At 40.3% G+C, this 13,858-nt stretch overlaps 2 non-coding genes and 1 pseudogene across 2 annotated transcripts; 2 read left to right on the forward strand and 1 right to left on the reverse strand.

Moving 5' to 3' along the window:
• The first annotated feature begins 3,880 nt into the window (after nt 1-3,880).
• trnap-cgg (transfer RNA proline (anticodon CGG)) lies at nt 3,881-3,952 on the forward strand. Its single transcript has one exon. It is a non-coding gene; the product is annotated as a tRNA-Pro (tRNA).
• A 395-nt stretch (nt 3,953-4,347) lies between these two features.
• On the forward strand, nt 4,348-4,420 carry trnak-cuu (transfer RNA lysine (anticodon CUU)). Its single transcript has one exon. It is a non-coding gene; the product is annotated as a tRNA-Lys (tRNA).
• Nucleotides 4,421-11,688: 7,268 nt separating this feature from the next.
• LOC116677086 (uncharacterized) lies at nt 11,689-11,806 on the reverse strand (annotated as a pseudogene).
• Nucleotides 11,807-13,858: the final 2,052 nt, after the last annotated feature.

Raw genomic sequence — 13,858 nt, forward strand, 5'->3', positions numbered from 1 at the left:
AAACGCACCCGAAGCATCTCAGCCGAAAATCACGCTGCACCTCAAAAGTGCTCTCAAGCACTCCCAGCTGTGCTTTTGCAGAGGAGTGCCTTGTTTTCTTTTAGCTTAGAAAAAGGCTTTAGCTTGACAAGGTAAACAAATTGATCCATAGTGCTACTCATTAGTGTTACCACTTCAGTTATGTATTGAAGCACATCCTTAGAGCTGATGGCCCTCATTTATTAACCTAATGTAGAAATCCTCTTACGACAGGCTTTACGTGAGATTCATGAAACGTTGTATCACACCAATCAGAGCGTAAGAATGATCGTACATTGATAAATGCAGCAGCTGGAAACGATCATAATTAAAATTATCACACCCCATTATATTCTCGGTTTTGAGGCATCGCCGCTACTATTTACGACATGGACAGACGTAATCCGGCTAAGAAGAGGCATTTTTCAGAGGTGGAGATTGCAAACCCTGACATCTCAGGTGTTCTGGTGCAGCCGGCTACCACCAGGACCAGGAGCAGCCGGCTACCACCAGGCCCAGGAGAATATGCCACCTAAGAAAAATGCAATCCTACCCGATGAGGTTGAGGGCAGTTAAAGAAATCTCTGGACTTCTGGTCGGCGGAGATTTCTTTTGTTGCAGTGCAGTGCAACAGAAAAAAAATCATAGATCTGATGAGTAAAATACAAACGCTAAACGGGCAAAACGTGGAGAAGATTGCTTTTCTGAAACTTGAGTTGCTGACCTCGAGCAATGCAATGTGATTATCAGCGGCCTGAGAACCAAACAACGGAACTATGCCAGGGTGGCCGCAGACGCTGGATACACCACTGCTAGGCTGAGGGAAGCTCTCGAGGAGGAGAAGGAGACGCTGGAACAACAGGTGATTTGCTTTTTGGACAGCAAAGGCATTTATGTTGATAGCAGGGACATTGAGGATTGTCATACTCTTCCGAGCAAAAACAAACGGCCACTCCATTGGTAATAATCCGGTTCACCAACAGAAAGAAAAAGTCCGCACTTCTCAGACAAGGAAGGAAATTAAAAGGCATCCAAGTTTACATCAACAAACACCTCACCAAGAAAAATGCTGATATTGCCAAGAAAGCACTCATACTCAGAAAACAAAACAAGATCCAGGCAACATGGGCAAGAAATTGTAAAATATACATCAAACTTCACGGGTTGACGCCTGAGGCAGCAAAAGAGATTGAAGTGATTCTCATCAGGGACATCACCGAGCTGGATAAGTTTGAAGAAGGAATGAATCAAGAGCAACATAGGCCTACATAAGGTAACTGCATACAAACTGAATTGGACGTATCAAACACAATGATCATGGCAAACTTGGACAGAAACTTCTCTGTTACATATAATCAACTGAAGTTTCAAACTTTCAAATACACAGAACATAAACCACAAGACATTGAAAACAACATTGACCAAGATAATAATTTCTACAGTGGTTCTCACTGCCAGTGTGAATATTACACAGTTAACCTGTAAGCTTACTGTAAACTAGATGTGGAAAGTTGAAAGGTTGATCTTTTTTACCTGTGGTGTGGCTTAAAAACCAGGTTCCACTGAGATTTGAACTCAGATCGCTGGATTCAAAGTCCAGACTGGTACTCACTGCCCGTGCTCAAGTAGAAGAAGAGATAATTGTGTTAACAAATACTCTGGTAAAAGTAGAAGTACTGATTTAACTTCTTTACTCAAGTAAAAGTACCAAAGTACAGGCTTAGCAATATAATTAAAATATAAAAGTAAAAGTAGCCTTATGAATGACAAAGCTACCTGGACCAGACACATGTTACTAGAGAGCACACTGAGAAACTACAGTGGACATGGAGAAAAGACTCTTTATTCTTTATTCTTTATATGCCATTGCCTACATTTTAAATGGCCGTCTGCCAATAGGCCTAAACATATATAAACATATAACCTATTTATATTAACAGAGACTGGGACTCCAGGTTAATAAGATTCTGACCGAGTAGCAAGATATGAATTCAAGTGTGATTTTGTGAGAAGTCTGTGTATGTTCCAATTTAATTAGATTAAATTTTGTAATGGTAACTCCAGGGAAATTATTTGAAATTTAGTGAGGACTAGATTAGAACTGGATTTAAAGCTGATTCTGGTTTCCAACTTCGACCCAGGTGTGTTAAAACACAGACGGAGACAACTCTCTGTTACTGCTTTATTACAATCAATCATCAGTATAAACATGGGGGGGGGGGGCAGCACTGCTATGAATGTGTGTGTGGTAATAAAAGAAATAAATAACATTGTAAAGGCTATCATACACAATGCATAGGAAGATTACAGTGAGGAAAATAAGTATTTGAACACCCTGCTATTTTGCAAGTGCAGCTTAGGCATTATATGGTGTGTTGAGGTGCTACATGAACATTTCTGCAAACAGTCATAGCATGGCTTATCACATTGTTGTGGCCGAGTGGTTAAGGCGATGGACTAGAAATCCATTGGGGTCTCCCTTTGTAAGTACAAATCCTGCCGACAATGAGCAGTGTTTCTTAAGAGAGGTAGAAAACCAATGACACATCAGAGTATACCAAACCTCAGATGTGCTTTCATAAACAATATTGTGTTATCTCATAGGTACTGGAAGCAACCAGTCTCCACCAATGTATTTCTTATCAATCTGTGTTACAAGATTTGCAGTGAACGTTGTATTGTCCAGCAGAAAGGCAACAGGTGTGTTACTTTTCAACTATGATTTATATCGTAGCAGTGCAAGCATTTTGCCCAGGTTTGATTTCCAGCCACCGCAGTTGCATGTACAGGTTTTGAAGCCATATACAACAATAACATTACATGTTTTACCCAGGTTTCTTCTTTTCAGTGATATTTCAATTTCCTTGCGGGAGTCATCCCAAAAGGATTAATAAAGATAAGTCTAAGTCTATCTCAGAAAAAAGTTTTAAAAAATCTAAAAATCTTCAGGGGATGTAGCTCAGTGGTAGAGCTCATGCTTTACATGTATGAGGACCTGGCATCTCCAGCAGGTATTATGGTAGAGTCTTTAAAAGAGCTGCAACAGATATTACCTCCTGTGGTAATCTGACTGGTAGGGTTATAGAACGTAGTGGTAGACTAAGACCTCCTGTGACAAAAACTAAGCGGTATGCTCTCTCTTTTATACCTCAGACTATCAGACAGCACAACAAGCACTTTAAATGTAAATGTTTTACAGTCTCTATTTTACTGTAGTGTAGTATATTATTGTAGTACACTCCAGTTTTTATGGGTGTTACGGCAGAAATGAGCACTGTAGTTTCCATTTTTATAGATTAAACAAACTTAACATGCCATTAAGTTTACTCTTCAGCAGGTGGAGACATTTCAGATCAGACACTTGCAACATCAGATGCTTTGTTAGACATCAACAGACTTGATGCTTATACAAAGTGTAGGGAATTAGCAGAGGGGGGTTATGGGCCCAGCACGCTTCCGCTGCGCCACTCTGCTCTGCTGTTCAGTTTGTGGGGCTGGAAAATCTTTAATATACATACATATTGAGGGGAGGTTTGGGAACCTGTGGTAACCAGGGTTCCAACAGCTTATAGGTTGTAAAGTTAAACATTTGGTAGACCTTGCAACTATCTTTTATGTGAGCTTCCTGAATACAGAGGAGATGTAACAGTTTAAAGTGTAAAGTAACTTAATTTTCTAAATTGTCCACCAAATTCATCACGATTTTACTATCACTTTTTACTGACAAAATCAAGTCTGTATTTTGGTAAAAAATTTTGTATCAAATGTTTTCTGTTGTCAAATGAGATCAGAAAGCTGAATCGGGCCGTGGAGCCATGAAAGCATCCCATGACAATCTACTAGACTTATGTAGCTTTTAAGTGGCTCGTTGGTCTAGTGGCATGATTCTCGCTTCGGGTGTGAGAGGTCCCGGGTTCAACTCCCGGACGAGCCCTGATGGCAGAATCTGTTACTGTTACTGGACGTAACAGCTGTTTAACACAGATAAGGATATGTTGGCAACTTTTCATATCCTGCTTCAACTGCACGCAATAGAAAAAACTGGGGTAAAAATGTGAGGAACAAATGACAATGCCACGGGTCCTAGGGATCCAAAGGACAATGCCACAGGTCCTTGGGACCCGAAGGACAACGTCATGGGTCCCTGGGACCCAAAAAGGAACGTCAAGGGTCCCCAGGACCCAAACGACAACGTTGTGGGTCCCAGGGACCCAAAGGACCACGTCAAGGGTCCCCGGGACCCAAAGAACAATGCTACGGCTCCCTGGAACCCAAAGTACAACACCACGGGTCCTGGCGACCCGAAGGACAACACAAGGGTTAAGAGGTGCCTGGCTAGCTCAGTCGGTAGAGCATGAGACTCTTAATCTCAGGGTTGTGGGTTCGAGCCCCACGGTGGGCAGGGGTGTTTTAGAGAGTGGGAACCCCTGAGTTCTGCCCAGTATCCGATTAGCAGTTCCATCCCAGTGTAAAAACCAGACAAAAATGTGCCTGCATTCTACAATCATGCATTAATCAAAAAGAAAGTTGATGTGTATATGCATTAATCAAGAAGAAAGTTGATGTGTATATTCATTAGTAAGTAGACCTTGTGGCGCAACGACAGACTGTCAGTAGAAATAAACCTTGGTTGTAAGAAAACTTGTTTAATTTGTTATGAATCTTTTTTGTAATTTTACATATGTTTAAAAATATCTGAAAACATATCGTTATTGCAGTATTCATAATTAATATTGCAATATCACATTTTGTCAATATCGTGCAGCCCTAGTGTGTGTTTTCCACTCAAATGAAAGGAAAGTAAAGGAAAATAATGTGTTAATTGGCATTTACAACCCAAGATATAACACTTCACATGCTGCAGCGAGAGTTATGATCAGCAAAGAAGAATAGACTTTCCATAGAACTGGCACCTAGTGACAGAGGTATGGAGAGCCTATAGTGTGTGCACTGAGCTCTTGTCCTGACGTTAAATAATAGGCATAATGGCTCTTCAACATTAGTCAGAGCCCAGTGTTCAGTGGCAGCCATGTTCTAACCCCCGCCCCCTCCTTCTTGGACACAGGTGACTTGTCACCCAATAGAAGAGTCTAATGACAGAAGAGAACTGATGGACACGGATCCAACACCCAACTCTCTCTCCAACACCCCCCCTCAAAACCATCCCTCCTCCTCTCAATCCTTCCCACATTGATCTTGCTTTGATCATTTATTCAGTTAAGCGCCTGGTTTATTAGATCTCTCTATCGCCCCCCTGCATTATCAAGGTTTCATGTTATCTTTTACCTGCAGAGTTGCGTACGTTGTTCCACCTCATGCCGATGTTCTGGCTGAGACTCTGGCACAAAGTGATGGCCTACATTCCCATACTGGAACAAATACCCATTGGAAAACTTTATTTTGAGATGGGGACAACGTTAATATACAATGCTATAGTTAACTTGGGCTGCACCAAACATGATGTACTTAAAACCAGGATTAAAGTAATGATAATGATAAAATAAGGGCTACAGCCAGCAGCAAGTTTAGCTTAGCATAGAGACTGGAAGCAGGGCTCTGTCAAAACGGTGACAATAGCCTTAAAAGTTGTTAAGTCTGTACAAAAACAAAAGTGTAAAACAGCATAAGTAAAGAAGTTAAATCAGTACTTCTACTTTTACCAGAGTATTTGTTAACACAATTATCTGTTCTTCTACTTGAGCACGGGCAGTGAGTACTTTTGCCATCTCTGACGGCCTCTGTATTGTTCTGTTTAGAGTATGTATATATTGTGTGTATAGACTAGTGTGTATATTTTTTTGTTTTGGTTGTTTTGTGTTTTGTGTGTAAGCACAGTGTGAGCAACAATGCTCCAAAGAAAAATCCTCGTATGTGTCCTCATACCTGGCGAATAAAGCTGATTCTGATTCTGATTCTGATTCTGGTATGCAGGTCACTTGATGTAATCCAAGCAAATACATAAGGCCCCCCCAACAGTTTTGTGATACATGGCGTGTAACTGTATGTCAATGATCAAGCTTGTTACTGTGACCAAGAAACCACCAGCACAATGACTGATACATCATCAGTTCCCAAATTGTCTTGGATGCCAAAATATTTTAATTCAAAGTCAGAATCCAATTGACATGTAAGAACAAGACAATGCACGTCCAGCTTCTACATTTCCGCATGAGTCAGCTTCCTCAATTTCTGAGTAACAGGAAAATAGCCTGATAAGCATACATGTGCAGCGCAACCTCAAAAAGCTATAAAGCAAATGCTTGTGGCTTAAAGATCGAGCTCCCGCTCATAAAACATCAGACATATGCAGTCTCTGTGGCGCAATAGGTCAGCGCAGTCGGCTGTCCACCGAAAGGATGGTGGTTCAAGTCCACCCAGGGACCTTTGTTGCTTAAATAATCTGGAGAGAGCCAACTCTAGGGTTTATCATTCTGCAGGTGAATATAGAGCAGCCCAAAGATAACCCAAGTGGCCTTACCTTTATCTGAAGGTACAGTTCTGAAAACCATGTACTGTACATATTAATCTTTACGGTCATTGGTATGCAGGTCACTTGATGTAATACAAGCAAATACATAAGGCCAGACAGAGACAAAAAGTGAGAGAAAAGAAAAAGAGACTAGCTGTCTAAAGGATAACCAGTTGAGATTGTGTGCGTCTTTGAGAACTGTAAGTCATATAACTGATGCTGTCAGTTCATTTAAACTAATGAGGAAGAATTTGACAAATCAAAATCAAGTCCAGGAACTTATTCTTTCAAACATCACACTGAGTCTCCCAAGTCTTGACCATTCCCTGACCGGAATTGAACCCGGGCCGCGGCGGTGAGAGCACCGAATCCTAGCCACTAGACCATCAGGGAGTTACATCTTTCAAATTTATCTTTGTAGATGTGAGTTTTCTTTTCACTTACTGGAATGACTTATATTGTTTTAGGCGAGGAATGGCGCCTGGCTAGAGCTTCAGAAGGCAGGACATGACAGATTAGACATCTGTCACATAGTCAGTTTGTATTCTTAAATACCAAGTCTCTTGCTGTTCCTTGACTAGTTGGCCACCCCTGCTTTGCATCGCTCCAGGTATGTAGAAAAAAAATCTGTTATGCACCTTTGCATTGCGCTAAATGTCAAAATTTGGACCTGAATCCAACAATAACATTACTTGACACTCACATACATTGGTTTTCAGTTAAAAATGTTGGTTAGGGGTTTAGTTACTGCTTGAAAAAATGAAAAGAATTGTTATTGAGATGGAGGCAGATGAAGTGTTTATGACCCATCAATGATGACAAAAGGATACATCCGCTGTCGGGGTCTGATTTAAAGGAAATGGTACTCTTTAAAACGTTAAACTAATGAGGAAGAATTTGACAAATCAACCAAAACTTACTCTTTTAAATCTGTATCTGTCAAGTCCTGACCATTCCCTGACTGGGAATTGAACCCGGCCGCAGCGGTGAGGGCGCCAAATCCTAGCCATTAGACCATCAGGGAGTTACATCTATCAAATTTAATTTAACATATTGTTGGTTATATTGTTTTAGGCAAGAAATGGCGCATGGCTAGAGATTTAGAAGGCAGTGGTGCAAAATGCAAAACTGTCTGTTTTGATTTAATTACATGGTAATAATACAAAAACAGAGGTGTAGTGATTACTTGGAAATGCTTCTGGTAGTTTCTGAAAATAAAAACCATGAATCAGTGGTAGAAAATGAAAAACTACCTGTTTCTATTTTATGACGTAGTAAGACAGAGGTGTAGTGATTACCTGGAAATGCTTCTGGTAGTTACTGTCAAACAACCATTAATCATTGGTGGAAAATGCAAAACTGCCTGTTTCAATTTATTACATGGTAATATTAGAATAACAGAGGTGCAGAGATTAGAGGTGCAGAGATCACCTGGAAATACTTACCATGAAATATGTCTTGTCCTTCACGTACGTAACGCTGTGCAATCTGACCAGCAGCTAAACACCTTCCACCATCAAGCACTGGTGACCGGGATCCTTGTAACACGTTTATTTGAGTAACAAAGGGTGAAACTGGGAGAAAACACAATGACCAGTTACTTAGATAGTAATGAGTCACAGATATTAAACAAAGATAATTGTAAAAACAATATAACTACACAACAGGCTAGCAAAAATGTAAGATGAAATAAAGAAACACGTAATGTATTGTTATACAGTGTACGTATACCGTCAGTTAGGGCTGAACAATATTGTGTTTTAGCATCGACATCGCGATGTGCGCATGCGCGAAAGTCACATTGCAGGACGTTACGATGTTGACGCTAATACTTTTTTGCTGCTTGATAGAAAAGTAACCTTTCACCGTTTCCCCTTTACATGATTATTACCATCCGACCGTTCCCCTTTAAGACAGGTAGCCATGTGGGCAACGTGCAGAGGTGGGTAGAGTAGCCAAAAATTGTACTCAAGTAAAAGTACTGTGACTTTAGAATAACATGACTCAAGTAAAAGTAAAAGTAGTCATCCAAATAATTACTTGAGTAAGAGTAAAAAAGAAAGAAAGAAAAACTTGATGAAAAAACTACTCAAGTAGTGAGTAAATGTTGAGTAACGTCTGATTTATTTCTTAACACAAGCATCAGTCAGACAGACAAAAATACAAAATAATCATATTTAGGCAAACTACTGTTCATCCAATCAATAAAATAAATTACAATTAATTTATTAATTACAAAATAGCTTCAGTGAGAGACTTGTCACATTAAATTTGGATGGATACTGCATGTGCAAAATACTGTATGTAACCTAAAAGACAAAGATCCACCTCTCCACAGCAAAAACTAAAACTACCGCTACGTCTCCTCAGGTTAGAGGTTGAGTTGTTGAACGCTCACATGTCCGTTTGTTTTGGTCGACACAGAAGACGCCGCATAACGTAGCTGCTGTGTCGCACTTTTCCTAAAAGGTAACCATGCTTTCACTATGAGGCCGGGGGGTTCCTCCACGTCTGTGTTGCCTTGGCAACGGTCAATTCTTTGTTTTGCTACGACTGTAAGGTAACACGTCCCGCCCATAGATATATCCAGTATATGGTCCCGCCGCTGAGAACGAGTATGGTCACGTGACTGCACAACGCTGTTTGATTGGCGGAACACAGTCACGTGGTAGAGCCTTAAGCGGAAGACTCTCTCTCTGTCAAAATAAAACATTAAAAGGAGACGTACGCTGGGGTAAAAACAATGACGAGTAGAATACCAAAGAGGTAAAAGTACAGGTTCTTCTTCACTAATCTACTCAAGTTGTTGTGGGTTGGGGTTTTTGTTTGGGGTTATTTTCCCGTTTGGCCTTCCCTGTGTTTTCGTCCCGGTTTTCTCCCTAGTCTGGTGTCATGGATTCTGTCTTATGTTTCCCTGTGTGTGTTTGTTATGCTTTCTGCTTTATTTTGGTAGTCAGCTCCTGTCTTGTCTTGTCTCGTTTAGTCTAGCTTTACTTTGTTTGTCTGATTGTCCTGCCCCGCCCTAATGTGATCACCTGACGTCTCACCTGTTCCCCATTACCTCGTTACCTCTTGTATTTAACCCCTGTGTTTCCTTTGTCTCTTGTCGGATCATTCTGGTTGTTCCCCTGTCTTTACGTCACCTTGTTGCAGTGTTCCTGATTTCGTTCCTGATCCTGGTTATTGTTTGTTTTTGTATCTTTTGGGGTATTTTCCTTTTCCTCCTTGGATTTTGGATGTTCGTTCCATCGAGGCTTACGTTGTGTTTTGGACAATAAAACTGTTTGTGTTCCTACTCCTGCCTGCCTCCTCTTCACTGCATTTGGGTCCGATCCTCATACCCCCGTAACACAAGTACAAGTAAAGTATAGTGATTTAAAACTACTCCTAGAAGTACATTTTTTTTCAAAACTTACTCAAGTAAATGTAACGGAGTAAATGTAACTCGTTACTACCCACCTCTGGTAATGATAATTACAATTGAATTACACAAAAATTTTAATTAAAAAAATCAAAATAGCTTTTTTTTAAGGCAGCAACAAAATTGCGTTTGTTAGTATCAGAACACTGACAATATCGATGATGTCACTGGCATGGTAGGACCTGCGAATGTATATAGACAACGGCTGCAGCACATAATATACACACAAAAAAAAGTTGTTTTAATGGCACGGGTTACGCATTTGAGCCTGTGAGGGACAGGCCTGTAGTGTCTGACTACCAACTCATGGAGGATGATCAGTTTCAGGATCCACCTTCAGTACAGGATCGTTTGGGGGGGAGTGACAGTGACCGGTGCGTGTGTGTATCTGTGTGTGTGTGTGGGCGCAGCTTACTGTCATGCACTCTCCTTTATTGTATCCAAGCACATTTTGCATTTTAGGAAATAGACTGCTTATGTATCGTGTTAATATTAATATTGGTACTTAACATGGTTAAGGTCCGTTCTTTTACGAAAATAGAGGCTAAAAATAGAAAATGTAACTGGACGCATTAATCCAATGGGATCGCTGTTAGCTGAATGTAAGAGAGTTACCCCAGTTTGACCATAGATGCACGGAGGAGTCACGGGTTTTGCCGTTTACTTTAGGCTAGTGCAGAGTTGGCAGATTTTTACTATGAAACTAGCAGCTTGCAGATTCTGCATCAGCAATGTGCCCTGAGACGGTGAACATCAGCTAGCTTCAGGGTCAGTAGAGAGGGACGTTGGATTCTGTGGTTTAGTCAGCTGCTAGTAAACGCATTATTATCGATCTGTGATATCGTTTATTTATACAGTCTATGGTCGGAGTGCTAGCTTGTGGAGTTTGTCATAAGAGTGCTTCAGATGTATTTAGTTGCTAGTCCGTTCCCTTGGTTCGATCGTTTGGTATCTAGCTTGGTGTTGTGTCTCAATTCAAGTAATGCCCAGTGTGTCAGTCTCCGTTTTGTTGAACAGCCTACACGTTGGGCTTTATTTTTGTAAGTGAATATGTTTCGTGTATGTGAACACAACATTACATCCTGCCCTTTGCCTAGTAGACTTGATAGTATGCTGGATAACAGGTAAACATAGCTGCTTCTCTGTCCTCTGCCTGCCGTGAGTGTTTCAGCGCCGTCTGCAGCAGGTAGCATCAGTGGTGTTACTTGCTGGTGGCTATCGGTCTGCTCTGTACTGAAGCCTGAAGGCCTCAGGTTTCAGTCTGTTGGACTTAACCCTCCCTCTAAATAGTGTGTCGCTAAAAAATACATTTTTCTGTACCTTGCTAGTACTTAACTACCTTCACCTTGGAATCAAGGAGTTGATTTGCTTTTTGCTCTTTTTTGCACTATAATTAACACTTCTGAATTTTCAAGAGTTCTTTGATTTGTTTTGTTCCACATTGATTCATTTATTTAGCCTGTTGGTACACTTATAAATGCTTTCATGTATTTCCAAGTTTCTATTTTTCATTACTGTAATTAATTCTCAATTTTCTTACCTCTGTCTTTACTTAGACTTGGGTGACTTGTCGTCTTCCAGAACATATTATTTATTTATGATGTGGTCAAACTGCAAGTATTTGAACTCCTACTTGAATTGTTGAACACTGTGAGATTGTTTATTTTAATTCTAAATAAGAATGGTGCTTCAAAAAAAAAAAAAAGATACGTCCTCTATACAGTTTCCTTGTCACCTCTGCGTCCAGCAAAGAAGTCAAAGCGCCTTATGCTAATGAAAAAGGTTACAGCACCAGGTATTCCCAGGCGGTCTCCCATCCAAGTACTAAGCCGGCCAACCCTTCTTGGCTTCCGATATCAGACGAGAGCGGGCGCTTTCAGGGTGGTGTGGCCGGAAGCAAGTGCAGTGGGTGAAATCCAGCTATTTCTAGACGTGAAAACCTGAAGGTTTTCAAAACTGTTGAATAAACAGCTTGGGTTGAGGATACTGAACTACATGTAATCACACTAATAGTTCACGTACACATTTTTCCGTAGCTTGCTAGTAGTTAGGGAGTTAGGGTTAGGGGGTTAGGGTTAGGGTTAGGGTAGGGTTAGGGTTGGGGGGGTTAGGGTTAGGGGGTTAGGGGGTTAGGGTTAGGGTTGGGGTTGAGGAATACTGAACTACATTTAATCACACTAATAGTTCACGTACACATTTTTCCGTATGTGCTAGTAGTTCAACTACCTTCACCTTGGAATCAAGGATTTGACTTGCTTTTTGCTTTTTTGTGTTTATTTTAATTCTAAATAAAAGAATGGTGCCTCAAAAAAAAAAAAAGTTACGTCCTCTATACAGTTTCCTTGTCAGCTCTGCGTCCAGCAAAGAAGTCACAGCGCCTTATGCTAATAAAAAAAAGCTTACAGCACACTTAAGTTTTATCTGAGGAACAGGAGATCAGCACAGGCCATGATCGAAGAATGCAGGCACATTTTAGTCTGGTAAATTTCAGGGATTTTTACACTGGTAAGGAACTACTAATCTTGCGATTGACGGACTATCAGCAAAATACAGCCACATTATACGGTGCAGAACTCAGGCATTCCCACTCTCTGAAACACCATCACCCAACGTGTGGGCTAAAACCCATGACCCTGAGATTAAGAGTCTCATGCTCTACCGACTGAGCTAGCCAGGCACTTGTCAAGATTGGAGTTGCGGTCCAAAAATTTCACTTAAAACTTCTGAAATGTTACAGTTCTAGAATGTTACTTGGCAGTTCTAGAATGTTAGGTTGAAGTTCTAGAATGTTAGCTGCCATTCTACAATGTTAGCTTTACATTCTAGAATGTTAAGCTACAGTTCTAGAATGTTAGGTTGAAGTTCTAGAATGTAAAGATGCAGTTCTAGAAAGTTAAGCTTTCATTCTAGAAATCTGAGTTGCAATTCAAGAACAATAGGTTGAAGTTTTACTTGGCAGTTCTAGAATGTTAGGTTGAAGTTCTAGAATGTTAAGCTGCCATTCTACAATGTTAGCTTTAAATTCTAGAATGTTAGGTTAAAGTTCTAGAATGTAAAGATGCAGTTCTAGAAAGTTAAGCTTTCATTTAGAAATCTAAGTTGCAATAGGTTGAAGTTTTAGAATTGTTATAAGTTGCGTTCCCAAAAGATTGCTCATAGTCCTAAAAGGTTACATTGTAGTTCTAGAATGGTAAGCTGCAGTTCTAGAATGTTAGGTTTAAGTTCAAGAATGTTAAGCTGCAGTTCTGGAATGTTAAGTTGCAGTTCTAGAACAATAAGATGTAGTTTTTGAATTGTAAGAGTTATGGTCCGAAAATCTTACTTACAGTTCTACAATGTTGTAGTTCTAGAATGTTAGGTTTGACTTCTAGAATGTTAATATTCGTTCTAGAATGTTAGGTTTCAACTTCAAGAATGTAACCTGCAGTTAACCAGACTTTAGTTTGATCAGAGGAACAGGAGGTCAGCACAGGCCAAGATTGTAGAATGCAGACACGTTTTAGTCTGGTAAATTTCAGGGATTTTTACACTGGGATGGATTGCTAATCTTGCGATTGACAGATGATCAACACAGACCCAACACAGCCACAGTATACAGTGCAGAACCTAGGCTTCCAACTGTCTAAAACACCACCGCCCAACATGGGGCTCGAACCCACGACCCTGAGACTAAGAGTCTCATGCTCTACCGACTGAGCTAGCCAGGCACTTCTTACGATATGAGTTGCGGTCCAAAAATTTCACTTAAAACTTCTGAAATGTTACAGTTCTAGAATGTTACTTGGCAGTTCTAGAATGTTAGGTTGAAGTTCTAGAATGTTAAGCTGCCATTCTACAATGTTAGCTTTAAATTCTAGAATGTTAAGCTACAGTTCTAGAATGTTAAGTTGAAGTTCTAGAATGTAAAGATGCAGTTCTAGAAAGTTAAGCTTTCATTCTAGAAATCTGAG

Source organism: Etheostoma spectabile, unplaced genomic scaffold, assembly GCF_008692095.1.
Source record: "Etheostoma spectabile isolate EspeVRDwgs_2016 unplaced genomic scaffold, UIUC_Espe_1.0 scaffold00004346, whole genome shotgun sequence".
NCBI classification, from domain to species: domain Eukaryota; kingdom Metazoa; phylum Chordata; class Actinopteri; order Perciformes; family Percidae; genus Etheostoma; species Etheostoma spectabile.